At 39.5% G+C, this 13,244-nt stretch overlaps 1 protein-coding gene and 1 non-coding gene across 2 annotated transcripts in view; both read right to left on the reverse strand.

Moving 5' to 3' along the window:
* Positions 1-13,244, reverse strand: part of LOC106009533 (uncharacterized) — a 32,983-nt gene that overhangs the window by 17,736 nt on the left and 2,003 nt on the right. The window lies entirely within an intron of this gene.
* LOC147825515 (small nucleolar RNA SNORA1) lies at positions 4,570-4,705 on the reverse strand. The gene has a single exon (XR_015440596.1). It is a non-coding gene; the product is annotated as a small nucleolar RNA SNORA1 (small nucleolar RNA).

Raw genomic sequence — 13,244 nt, forward strand, 5'->3', positions numbered from 1 at the left:
CACTGGCACGTGCAAGGCCCTGGGTTCCGTCACCAGGTGAGAAATGGCGAAAATTAGGAGACAGAGAGCCAGACAAGGAAGAGAGGAAACTTCTCACCAAAAGGGGCACAGAGTGTAGAAATGGCAAAAGCAAACAAAATGAAATGGGAACAAAGAAATTCAAATGGATGGGTCTGTTCAACAGAATTTTCTGTGATGGTGCAAATGGTTTTTATATGTGCTGTCCAACATGGTAGCCTTTAGCCACCTGTGGCTGTGGGGCACGTGAAATGTGACTACTATGACTGCCAAACAGAATTTTAAATTTAAGTTAATTTTAACTAATTTAAATGGCCATAAGTGGCTAATGACCACCATATTGGACATGCAGGAGTGGAAAGAAAATGGCAGTTATAAAAGACAAGTGAAGGAGACTCAAGCCCACAAATGATCATCTTCATCTCTCTGAAGAAAACCAAACCAAGTGCTTCTGATTTCGATCAAGATCTATTCCAAGATATAAAGTTTTAAATCCTTCCTGAGATAAAAAAAGACTTGAATCTTCTTTTCAAGTCAAAGTCATACCTAATGTGCCAGGGAAAAGTGATTCAAACTTATCCTGGCAGGACTACTGGAGTATAAAGATAAAGAATTGATTGGGCAAGCAGGTACCCCTCCCTACAAAAATAAAAGAAAAACAAGTTAAAACTGTCTTTGCGTTTCTTCCCAGCAATATGCACTGTCAGCAGGATGTGCAGCAATACCTGACAGTCAGGAAAAGAAAATGTGAGCCAAGGGTTTTCTCTCCAGACAAGCTGTCTTGCAGGTATAAAGATTACAGACACTTGCAAAATCCGGGTAATGTATGCCGACCCTTGTCAGGCCCCAGGTGAAGGGGAATAAATGGCAGCTTTAAGCATATGAAAGGATATGTAAGTTCTCTCATTATAATAGAAATTCAAATGAAAACCTCAGCAACATATCACTTTTTCCCCTGTGAGGCTGGCAAGATCCAAAGTTTGGTGGCACATGCTGCTGAAGAGGCTGTGTACAAACACTATCGTGGCTCATGTGAGTGTGAGTGTGAACTGGCACAGCCTTCTGGGGCCCGTCCCGCCTTCCAACACAGACGCGTCTGCGTGTGTGAAATGATGCGTGTGTACGGTTATTCTGTTCCAGCATTGCTTGCAGTAACAAGGCTGGAAATAACCCACATTTCATTGATATGGGACTGGTAAGTAAATGATGGTAATTCATATGGTGAAATATGAATAGCTGTTTAAAATAAAGATGACCTCTAGGCATTAGTATGGAAAGATCTTGAACATATCCCAAGTGAAAAAAGGCAAGATGCCGAACAGCTAATGTAAAACATTTAACGTTTTCATTAAAAGGGCAGGCTTGAGTACTAAAAGTCTGTTTATATTTGCTTGTGCCTAATAAAATTCTAAAGAAACACACAGTAAACTAAGAACAGTGACTTGCTATGAGAGAGAACTGAGCAGATGGGGCATAAATATGAGATGAAGACTTTTTCGGGGGACCACTCTAACTGCTGGCTTTGAACCATGTGAATGTATCACTGAAGTCACAAACATTAAATCCAAAAGGACAGGTGTAAATTACTGGCAAATTATAAATGTAATCAGAAGTTTGGGTGGTTGGAATAAAGCACTGTATGCTCTATACTGGTCAGAAACCTTACAGTACTGATTAGCTGAAGACTTTATTAGTATGCATGGGAAAACATCAATGGTAACCACAAAAGAATAAAATCAGAATGTATAATTTCTAAACCATTATAGAGTGGACACTTGGGAGAAGAGGGGAGAAAAAATTTTTTCTGAAAAATTTGAAAAAATCCAAACTGAGGTACCTGTGTGTTGAGGGGATAGAAGGAAAAATAGAGGATAGGAAAAATAGACAAATAAGAAACACAAAGCAAGACGATAGAAAGAAGGCCAAGAATATTATAATTCCAATAAAATTAATAACAATGTCATTCAAGACAGAAATATTTAAATTAAATGTAAAGCAAAACAAATCCAATATACATTGTTTACAATAGTCTTATCTAAAACATAATGCCACAGAGAGGTTGAAAGTCAAGATAGAAAAGACTTATTCAGACTAAAACCAACGAAAGAAAGCTGAGGCAGTAGTAGTAATAGCAGAGAAAAATAGATTTTAAGACAAAAATACTATTAGAGGTGGGCCGGGGATTTAGCTCAGTGGCACTGCGCCTGCCTCACAAGCGCAAGGTCCTGAGTTTGATCCTCGGTACCAAAAAAACAAAAACTGAAAAACACAATTAGGGAGAAAGTTGCTCATTACATAACTGAAAAATATACCAGGAAGTTATAAGTACACAAACAAATCAGCAAAAATATAGAGGTTTAAGCAGGTTGTGGTGGCACACATCTGTAATCCCAGCACTTGGGAGGCTGAGGCAGGAGGATCACAAGTTTGAAGCCAGCCTGGGCAGTTTAGTGAGGACCCTGTCTCAAAAGAAAACGTAAAAAAGGCTGAGGAGGTAGATCAGTGCAAAGGCTCTAGGTTCAATCCCCACTACCACAAAATAAGCAGATAAAATATAAAAAATAAAAATAGAAGTTTAAAGAATACAATTAATTGTTGGTCACACAATGGAACACAATAGAATTGTGAACCTAAAAATTAGAAGAACATGTATTCTTCTCAAACACATGGAAAAGATCATAAAATTTATAATTGTAATAAAGCAAGCAAGCCTCAACACATTTTAAAGAACTGCCATAGTACTGATAAAATTCTCTGGCTACAATGGAATTAAATTAGATGTTAATAACAAAGGGATATAAAGAGAAAAATAAAAATGAATAAAGAGAAAAATAATCTCTCCATATCATTAGAAATTTAAAAGCATATTTCTTTTGTTTTTTGGTACCAGGGATTGAACTCAGGACCTTGTGCTTGCAAGGCAGGTGGCAGAACCACTAAGCTGAATCCTCAACCCCTTAAAAGCATATTTGTAAAGGTGTCAATTCTTCCCAAATGGATTACAGGTTTTATGCAATTCCTATTAAAATTCCAGTAATTTATTTTTTCTTTTTGGTACCAGGGATCGAACTTGGGACCTTGCGCTTGTGAGGCAGGACTTGAAACCACTGAGCTAAATTCCCGGCCCAGTAAGTTTCTTTTAATGTAGGATAGACAAAATCATTCTAAAAGTTATATGAAAATGCAAAGATATTAGACTAGCCAACATAATTTTGAAAAAAGAATAATGTGGGAGGGCTAGTGTACCCAATTTTAAGACTTTTAATGGAGCTGCACTAATGACTGTGTGGCCCTGGCAGAGGGACAGACACATAGATCATGGAGCAGGACGAGAATTCCGAAATAGCAGTACACAAAAATGCCCAACCAGGTTTTTTTTTCAGTACCAGGGATCAAACTCAGGATCTTGCACTTGCTAGGCAAGCGCAGTGCCACTGAACTAAATCCCTGGCCCAATCAGGTTTTGACAAACACACAAAAGTGATTCAATGGAGGAAAAAAAACCTCTTTTAAACAAATGATGCTGGAGTAATTGGACATTCACCGGCAAAAAACTGAACCAAGTAGCAGGGTGTGGTGGCACAAGCCCGTAATCCCAGAATTTGGGAGGCTGAGGCAGGAGGATCCTTGCCAGTTCGAGGCCAGCCTGGGCTACATAGTGAGTTCAGGGCCAGCCTGAACTACAAAGGGAGACCCCACCTCAAAAAAACAAAAAACAAACAAACTGAACCTAAACAAAACAACCTTGACATAAATCTCAGATTGAGGGCCGGGAATTTAGCTCAGTGGTTCCGCCACCTGCCTCCCAAGGGCAAGGTCCTGAGTTTTATCTCTGGTACCAAAAAAAAAAATCTCAGACTCAAAATATACTATAGATTTAAATGTAAACCATAAAGCTGAAAGACTTTTAGAAAATATAATACAAAGTATTTGACACTAGGGAAACTATTAGCATTAGGGAAAGATTTCTTAGACTTGACACCAAAAACATCCTTAAAAGGAAGTTTGATAAATTTTTAAAAATTAAATAAATTTTCATTTAAGGAATTTCACATGTAATTCCTTCAATACTTATCAAAGACACTTTACTGAGGTTCTTTGTTTTCAAGATAGCCCTTTTTATTATTGATTGATTGATTGATTGATTTTTGGCTTTTTGAGGCAGGGTCTCCCTTTGTGGTTCAGGCTGGCCCTGAACTCACTATGTAGCCCACGCTGGCCTCGAACTGGCGGTGATCCTCCTGCCTCAGCCTCCTGAATGCTGGGATCACAGGCATGCACCACCACACCTGGGTCAAGACAGCCCTTTTTAGACTGCTCAGAGAAACCTGTCCTCCAAGTCTTTTTTTTTTTTTGGTACCAGGGATTGAACTCAGGACCCTGTGCTTGCCAGGCAGGTGGGGGCACCACTGAGCTAAATCCCTGGCCCAAGAGCCTAGAACTTGAATTGTACATAGTATTGGTATTGTGGCACAGGATCAAGATTCTGTACTATTCCTTAATCATTCATTTCTAATATGGAAAATCAACATTTTTCATTATTCTTCAGCAAAATGTTGCAGATCTCACTGTCACCACTGTAACATGTTTACTGTGATGGAACGGAGTGACCTGTGTTGCAATTTTAGCTACCTTGACCAACTTTGGACACCAATCAGCAGAGCCCATTGTAATTGACAATGAGGCTTTGGGAAGTTTGATAAATTACAGTCAAAATAAAACAACTTTCGCCCTGCTAAAACTGTGTTAAGATGAAGACACTGGCTACAGACTGAAGAACATATTAGCAAACCACATAGCCAACAAAGCGCTCAGTCTCTATAATACATAAATGTCAAAACTCAACAGTAAAAAACCCAAATAATCCAATTAGAAAATGTGTAAATAGATTAACAGATATTTCGCTGAGGAGGATATTTAGATGGCAAACAAGTATATATAAAGATGCTCAATATTATAGCCATTAGGGAAGTGCAAACTAAAACTACAATAAAAATGTCAACATCCCCTCTTATAGTAACTAAAATAAAAAACTCTGGCAGTATAAAATTCTGGCAAGGATGCAGAGAAATTGGACTGTTCATATATTGCTGGTGGGAATGTAAATTAGTGCAGCCATTCTGGAAAACAGATTGGGAGTTTCTTTTTTCTTTTTCTTTTCTTTTTTTTTTGAGACAGGGTCTTGCTTCGTAGTTCAGGGGCTGGGCTCAAACTCATGGAGATCTGCCTAACTCAGCTTCCTGGGTGCTGGGATAACAGGCATGGGCCACCACGCCCAGTTTGGGAGTTTCTTAAAAAACATAACTAAACATGCAAGTATCATAATATTCAACAACTGCACACTTGGGCATATATCCCAGAGAAATAAAGATTTATGTTCATACAATAAACCTGTACACAAATATTCATAACAGCTTTATCCATAAAAACCTCAAACTGGAAATAGTACGGGTGTCTTTTAATGGGTGAACAATTAAACAGTGGTACATTCATAGCATGGATTGTTACTTAGTGATAGTAACAAATTATTGATAAAACCAACACTCTAGATGAATCTTTGGAGAATTATGCTGAGGGGAAAAAGCCAGTCCCAAAATGTTATGTAATGTATGATTCCATTCACATAACATTTTTGAGATAACAAAATTATAGAAACAGAGCAGATTAGTGGTCACTAGGGTTTAAGAGGGATATTTTGGGCCGAGGATTTAGCTCATTGGTTCCAGTGCCTGCCTTGAAAGCGCAAGGTCCCAACTTTGATCCCCAGTACCAAAAAAAAAAAAGGAGGGATATTTGGTGCAAGGTCCCGAGTTCAATCCCCGGTACCAAAAAAAAAAAAAGACAGGGATTTTTTTTCCCATTAAGTTTATTGGTACATTTTAGCTATACAATACAGTTACATTCATCATTGGAAATTTGTACCTTTCCATGATGTCTCGGTTCTTATTTTTTCCCCATTCCCTGCCCTCCCTTCACCCCTCCACCCTTCCCTCTTTACAAAGACTCTGTTTCCATTCTGAGAGGGATATTTGAAGGAACAAAGTGCCATTTTGGGAGCAGGGACAGCACCCTTACCAGACATCAAACCTGCTGGAGCCTTGATGTACACTTCCTCAGCCTCCAGAACCTGTTCTTTATAAATCTCCCTGTTCCGCTGTTCTGTTATAGCAGCAGAAATGGACTAAGCCAGTGAGTTCTACCAATTCACTGACAGAAAGAAGAAGTTGAAGAGTTAATTCCAATCTTCTACAATCTCTTCCAGAAAAGAGAATACAGTGAGAGGGAATATTCCCAACTCATTCTATGAGATCAATGAAACTTAATTCCTCAAGCAAATTACAGCCAATCTCATCTGATAGTCTGTATGCAAAAATATTAAAATACTAGTAAACCAAGACAGAGGTGTGTAAAAAAATTTAAGAAATCATGAGGAAGCCAGGCTAATTCCAAGGATGCAAGAATGGCTTAACTTTAGAGAACAAATCCCTCACATCAGTTTAAAGGAATGTTTGAGAAAGGAAAGGCAAACCATTTCTCCTGCTAGATCTCACCACAGAGTGCTTCTGTGATTCCATGTGCTGGAGTTTTTATGAGTCCACTTTTTACTACTATAAAGAGATGCCTGAGGGTAGTTAATAAAGAGGTTTGTTTTGACTTACTGTTTTGGAATTTCAAGGGCATAGTGCTGGCATTGGCTCAAGCACTGAGGTTCCCTCGTTTGCTTTATTCTTGTGGATTTTTCTTTACTAACATATTAAGTGAAGTTTTTTTTTGGCGGGGGGGGGATTCTCTAATGCGTGCGCCCAAATCACCTATCTTAACCATCTATCATTAAACTTATCCAGAAATGTCTCACTCATTGTACTGCTCTTTTCTACACTATAAAAAAGTAGATGATAGGGCCGGGGATTTAGCTCAGTGGTTCCAGCGCCTGCCTCACAAGCACAAGGTTCCGAGTTTGATCCCTGGTACCAGAAAAAAAAAAAAAGTAGATGATAAAAACTGAGTTTAAATCTGACATCATTTGGGCTGGGGTATGGCTTAGATGTTGCCTAGCATGCTCCAGGGTTCGTTCAATCCCCAGCCCTGCAAACAAACAAACAAACAAACAAATCAGCCATCGTTTTATTATTTTCTACCTTTACTATGCTCTTATATTCTTTCTTTTCTTTTTTTTTTTTTGGTACCAGGAATCAAACTCAGGCCCTTGTGCTTGCAAGGCAGGCAGTGGCACCACTGAGCTAAATCCCCGGCCCTTATTCTTTCTTCTTTCCTGGTCTTTTTGTTTGGTTGAGGGGTTTTTGGCTTGTTTTTGTGATTCACTTTTCCTTCTTATTAGCTTGTGAAATACAGTTATTTTTTCATCCTTTTATTTAGTTTAAATATTGCAACTTATTTATGGTAAAATTATATAAAATAAACAAAAAAAGCTATTTTGTAGCTTGATCGGTTTTGACACATGTACACACTACTCCTAAAGGGTCCTGCATGCCCTTTATGATGCTGGTCATGGTTTGGACCTAGAATATCCCCTAAAGCCTCATGCATTTAGAGGCAGGATTTCTGGGAGGTAGTTGTATTACAGGGGTGGTATAGCCGATGTTAGGAGGTGGGGCCTGGTTGGAGGTGGGTCACCTGTGGCGTGACCTGCAAGAGTACATCTCCCTCCCTGGCTCCTCCCTTCTCCTTTCTGGCCACCATGACGTGAGCAGCTTTGCTCCACCAGACCTTCCACCTTGTCATTTTCCCTTTGAGCTGGCTGACCATGCATGGACTGAGACCTCGGAAACCGTGAGCCAAAATAAATCTCTGTCTACCTTTTAAGTCTTGGGTGTCAGATATCGTGTCCCAGAGAAAAGAAAGTGACTAAGACAGTGCTCTTCTCCACCACCTCCACTTTGCATTTTCAAATAAATGGGAACATGCATTTTGTCACATTATATATTCTTAACTAATCAAAGGCTAATAGGAATCTAGTGTTACCCTCTTCCCAGACAATGCAAGGGCCTTAAAATAGCTTCATCCTGGAATTCTCTAATACCCTCTAATCTACCATCTTTCAACTTTAATATGCATATGAATCACCTAAGGGAATCTTGTTTAAAATGCAGGTGCTGGCTTGGTACGTGCTATTATTGTTGGGTATTTTCTTCTCTTATTAACAAAATGACATCAAGAACATGGCTACTTGTAGGACTGGTTCTTTGGCTAAAATATGGGAGTAAGATATTTTAGGGTTTCCTGGCTTCATTCACAGTTAGGAACTTAGGATTTAATAGAAATACTAATTAAAGTTTGAAAAAAGACACTAGGTCAGGTTGAATGATCTATGCTTGTTACATGCTGCTTGCTTGCTGTAGTTTAGTGTTCCACAGAGTATATGGTAGATTCAAGTCCAAAGAGGATGATCTAAGCCATACTAGATGGATAATTTAAACCATACTGTACCACATTTTCTTTTCATTGTTTTTTTAAAAAATTTTATTTTATTTTATCCCATTCCCCCCTTAAGCCTTCTCCCCTCCCTATGTACAAAAGGTTTGTTTCCATTTTTTTCCTTCTACTTTCACTTTTTTTCTTGTCACTTCCTTCCTCCATTCTTCTTCCCTTGTTCCCCTTCCCATTTGAACATTTTCTTCCCATTTCCCAGCATCCATTATACATCTCAGTCCTTATGTCCACTTTCAGTTTCTCACACCAGAGAAACAATGTAGTATTTACACACGTGTGTCTGATTTATTTCACTTAAGAGTACGGTCTCAAGGCGCATCCATTTAGCTATAAATATCTGAAGCTCGTCCTTCTTTATGGCAGAGTGGTACTCCATTGTATAAAGACCACATCTTCTTTATCCAGTCTCCAGTTCATGGGCACTTGGGCTGTTTCCAAGGTTTAGCTACTACAAACTGTGCCGCTATAAACATGGGTGCACATATTTTGCTTATACCACGTTTTCTTATCTTCACGAATATTAAAGCATGAAAAAAATATTCCAGTCACTTCCTGTTCCCTGTACTACCTACTACTCCTTCAGGTCTGTTTCCCTAGCTGGCAGGCTCCATGCTTCGACTTGATTTCACCTTTCCAGCCTTCCCCGCCACATCACTCAGTTTTGCATCAAACAGGATAACCGAGGGTTTCCCGAACCACCTTTAGGGTGTTCTGCCTGTTAAAGAGAGCAGGCCCCAAATGGAGTCACTCACACTAAGGTTCCATATCACCAAACCCAAACCTAAACCGTTTACTTGTGGAGAAGCCACAAGCCGACCTGAGCCTACACTTGTTTTTTATTTATTTTGGGGGTTTTTTGGGTTTGTTTTTTTTTTGGCACCAAGGACTGAACTCAGGACCTTGTGCTTCCAAGGCAGGCGGCACCACCACTGAGCTAAATCCCCAGGCCTATTATGGGGTTTTTTTCAGACAGGGTCTCACTCTGTAGTGCAGGTGGCCTTGAACTCACTGTGTAGCCCAAACTGGCCTCCAACTCCAGGGATCCTCCTGCCTCAGCCTCCCAAGTGTTGGGATTACAGGCCTGGGCCACCACACCCAGTTTAAACTGTTTACTTGCTTTTTTTTTTTTTTTTTTAACTGTTTACTTGTAAGATGTGATCTTCAAAGAAATCAGGAGGTGTTCACCAAATCCCATTAAACCAACCATATTTTGTTTACATCCCCATAAAGAAAGTAACTATGAAAAGACCAATCCACTATTCATTCATTCTTCCTGCTTTCCTCAGCTTTTTATTCTGCCAATAAAACTCACCCATTCTCATTTAGCTCATTGGAGCTGCTTTCTATTTTGTAGACTGGAAGCTGTCCACTTCACAAATTGCTAATAAAAGCCAACGAGATCTCCGAAGCTCAATCTGTTGCAATGTTGCTCGTGCTGGCGGCTCACCCTCCCTCAGCCATCTTTCTAACTGGCCCCTGCTCTTCGCAGCTTTCCCTCGCCTCCCAGCCCTGCCTGCCTCTCTTGAGGTGTTTATATCCTGTGGCATGTTCCACTTACTGACACGCTCGCTTCCTCCTTGTGATTAGGTTCACCCTCTTCACCTGTGTGGCCTTCACATGCAGAAAACAGAACCTGACAGCAGTTCATACATAGCCAGAGAATGGACATGTATTTTAGGGTGACCAAAAGAGGCTTCAGAAAACTTGAGCTGATCTTGTAATCTCCTCCAACCTCAGGCCCAACTCCGACAGAACAACCAACCCTTTGCTGCTTCTTTTTAAGAAAACCTCTCAAGTTTGAACTGAGATTCACTTTTGATCTTTTTGTTCAATCAGACATCAAATTGCTGATTTGTCTTCTAATTCGATCCTTCCCTTCCCTTTTCTCTACTACCTCTTTCATCATTTTGGTTAATGCCTTTTTATTTTCCTAATGCTTAATTACCTATAGTCAATTCTTCTTGGTATATCCAAATTTCTTGGCTCTAGTTTATATGGGTAATGAGGATAATAATGATACTTATTTCATAAATTAGTAAGTGAAATGCAGTATGCATACTGGGCCTACTGTATTTTGGTTGTTCTTATGTTTATAGGAAACTTTTTTTTTTTTTTCTCTAGTACCGGAAATTAAACTCAGGACCTTGTGCTTGCCAGGCAGGCGGGGTGCCACTGGGCAAAATCCCCTGGCCAGGCCTACTGTATTTTGTACATGTGCCCACAGTCCTCTGGAGAATCACTTTCTGACCACGTCCTCTGGTTCTGGCAGTGAGCACATATTATGGTTTGGGTCTGGAAGTCCCCCTGAAGCTTCATGCAGTCGGAGGTGGGTGAATCTAGTGTGTGATGCTGGGATTAAGGGCGTGTGATTACTAAGCCACTACATGTGAGTGACTGGTTTGGCACTGCCCAAATCCCAGTACTCTGAATAAGATAAAAGGAGCAGAAAGACACTGTTACGGTCCCTTGTTGCTTTGGCTACCGTGCATGCACTGTTTCTCCTCTGTGATGTCCCTCTGACATAAGGTCCTTTGTTGTTTTTAGTGTCTTCCACCTCCCTGAACTGGTGCCCCTCTGCCACCCTGCCTTGGAGCCAGACAATTATGGACTGAAATCTCTGCAAACAGTAAGCCAAATAAACCTCTCCCCCTTTAACTTGGGGTCAGGTATTTTGTCTCAGCGACGGGAAAGCAACTCACACAGCACGTGATCAGACCTCCCAGAGAATAGCTACAGGGGCAGGAAGGCAGAGAAACATCCAGAGAGGAGCGCCTGTGTTGTAATTTGAGTTCCTTCCTTGCCTAAAGCCAAATGCACCTGCACCCCTGGACTTTTGCAGTTAAAAACAACAAAGATTTGTGGATAAATGGTGTATGTAAAGCATATATATATATATTTTTTTTTTTTTTTAAGTGACTTTCTTTTTTTGGTACCAGGGATTGAACTGGGACCCTGTGTTTGCGAGGTAGGCGACAGAACCACTGAGGTAAATCCCCAGCCCCAATATATATATATATATATATATATATATATATTCATCTCTTCCCTTGTTATAGCCATACCCAGTTCAACTTTTCCCCCTCCCTTCCCTCTTCTCTCCCTCTTACCTTTGTGAGATGGGGTCTCCTTACGTTGCCTGGGCTGGTCTTGAAGTCTTGGGCTCAAGTGAGCCTCTTGTTTCAGTCTCCCAAGGAACTGAGACAACAGGCCCAACATCCGCCCATACAGACCATTTGTGGCTGTTCCCTTATTATTCCCTGCATGTTGTCCCTTTGCCTGGGCCACCCTGTCACCAGCCTAACAATGACATTCCACACTGTTCACCGACTCACATTTATCACTGTTTAGAACCTAGCTGAAGAAGCTTCCATTCTCCAAGAATCCTCTGAATAACGGTGCCTCCACATTGTTTGCGGCCATATCTAATTTTTCCTGATGTGCTTTCTAGTTTTTTCCAGCTTGCTTCTTGATTTTATGCTACTTGAGGAAAGGAGAAAAAAATTCTCTACATATGATCACTCATCCCTTCCTAGGTTGGAATTTTGTCACTGTTTTCCAAAGAAACTTGTACAGTATTGGTCAACAAATATGTTTTAAGAATGAATGGACTTCAATTTAGAGGGTGTGGTAATCTAAGACCCACTGTTAATCAAGCTCAATTTTTTTCTTTTTCTTAAAACATTTACATTACAGCACAAAAATATGATTCCAAACCACCAACATTCCTCCCAACTATGGTTTTTCAAGATTCTTCTGGCCAAGTGTTTAAGGAAAGGATATTCTATTTAAAATGATTTAGCAACTAGTAAAGGGCCTATTTTTTCTTATCATACATATTTTATTAATCCACTGGGTGTAGTATCTTGACCACTTCAGAGGTTTCCTGCCCTGGTAAACTAACGATAATAGTGAAGCATGAACAAAGATATCCTGAGACACAAGGGAAGAAGGGTATATGTTGGAAACGCAGACTTTTTATATTTGTTTCCTCTTTTAGTTCAAAATGGTAAAAGTCTCCTATTCCAAATAAGTAGCTTCTACTTAGAAATGGAGGATTAAAAAAACAAACAAAAAAACTATTTGGAATCAAAGCCCCAGGTCCCATCTGTTGAAACTAATTGCTGTAAGATTTAATGGAAATACCAGAAGCAGGAGAATTTAAACCCTTTAAAATAGCTAAAGATAAAAGGGAATTAAATTTAGTGCCTCTGGGATTGTTGATACATGTTCCAAATTTGTTTTTAATGACATAATTGTTCCATGTTACATTCAAGATTACATCACAGTGAACTGCTTACATATGCAGTTACACTAATAGAAGCCAATTCCAAGTGTCAAAAACAAAAATGAATACAACTATAATGTTACCATTAGAAAAAGTGTTAGTTGAAAATGGAAGATAATCGCTTTGGTTGAATAAGGTCTTAATATGAAGGCACTGGATAGAAAAACCTAGAAATCACAAGCTTTAGGTTGACAATGCATTTTCAACAGCATTTAAATCATTATTTTACTACCAAGTAGAAACCGTGGCATTTTCTCAAGGTATTTATTCATTCACTTCAGTAGAAAAAAGGCATCTCCCAATCACATAAATGGGGATTGTGCTAAATAGAGAACATTCTTCAAGAAATATATTAATCATGTATAAATGCTTATTTCACATTGTAAAAGAACAAGAAATGAAATTCAGTATTCTTGTTTTTGTTAAGTCTTTAGATACACACTTTTCCCCCCTTAACCTAAAGTAATTGCAATTTCTCTTGCCTCTGGGG

The sequence above is a fragment of the Heterocephalus glaber genome, unplaced genomic scaffold, assembly GCF_053883595.1.
Source record: "Heterocephalus glaber isolate CG9 unplaced genomic scaffold, H.glaber_assembly_v1.0 deba00001497, whole genome shotgun sequence".
Lineage (NCBI taxonomy): Eukaryota > Metazoa > Chordata > Mammalia > Rodentia > Bathyergidae > Heterocephalus > Heterocephalus glaber.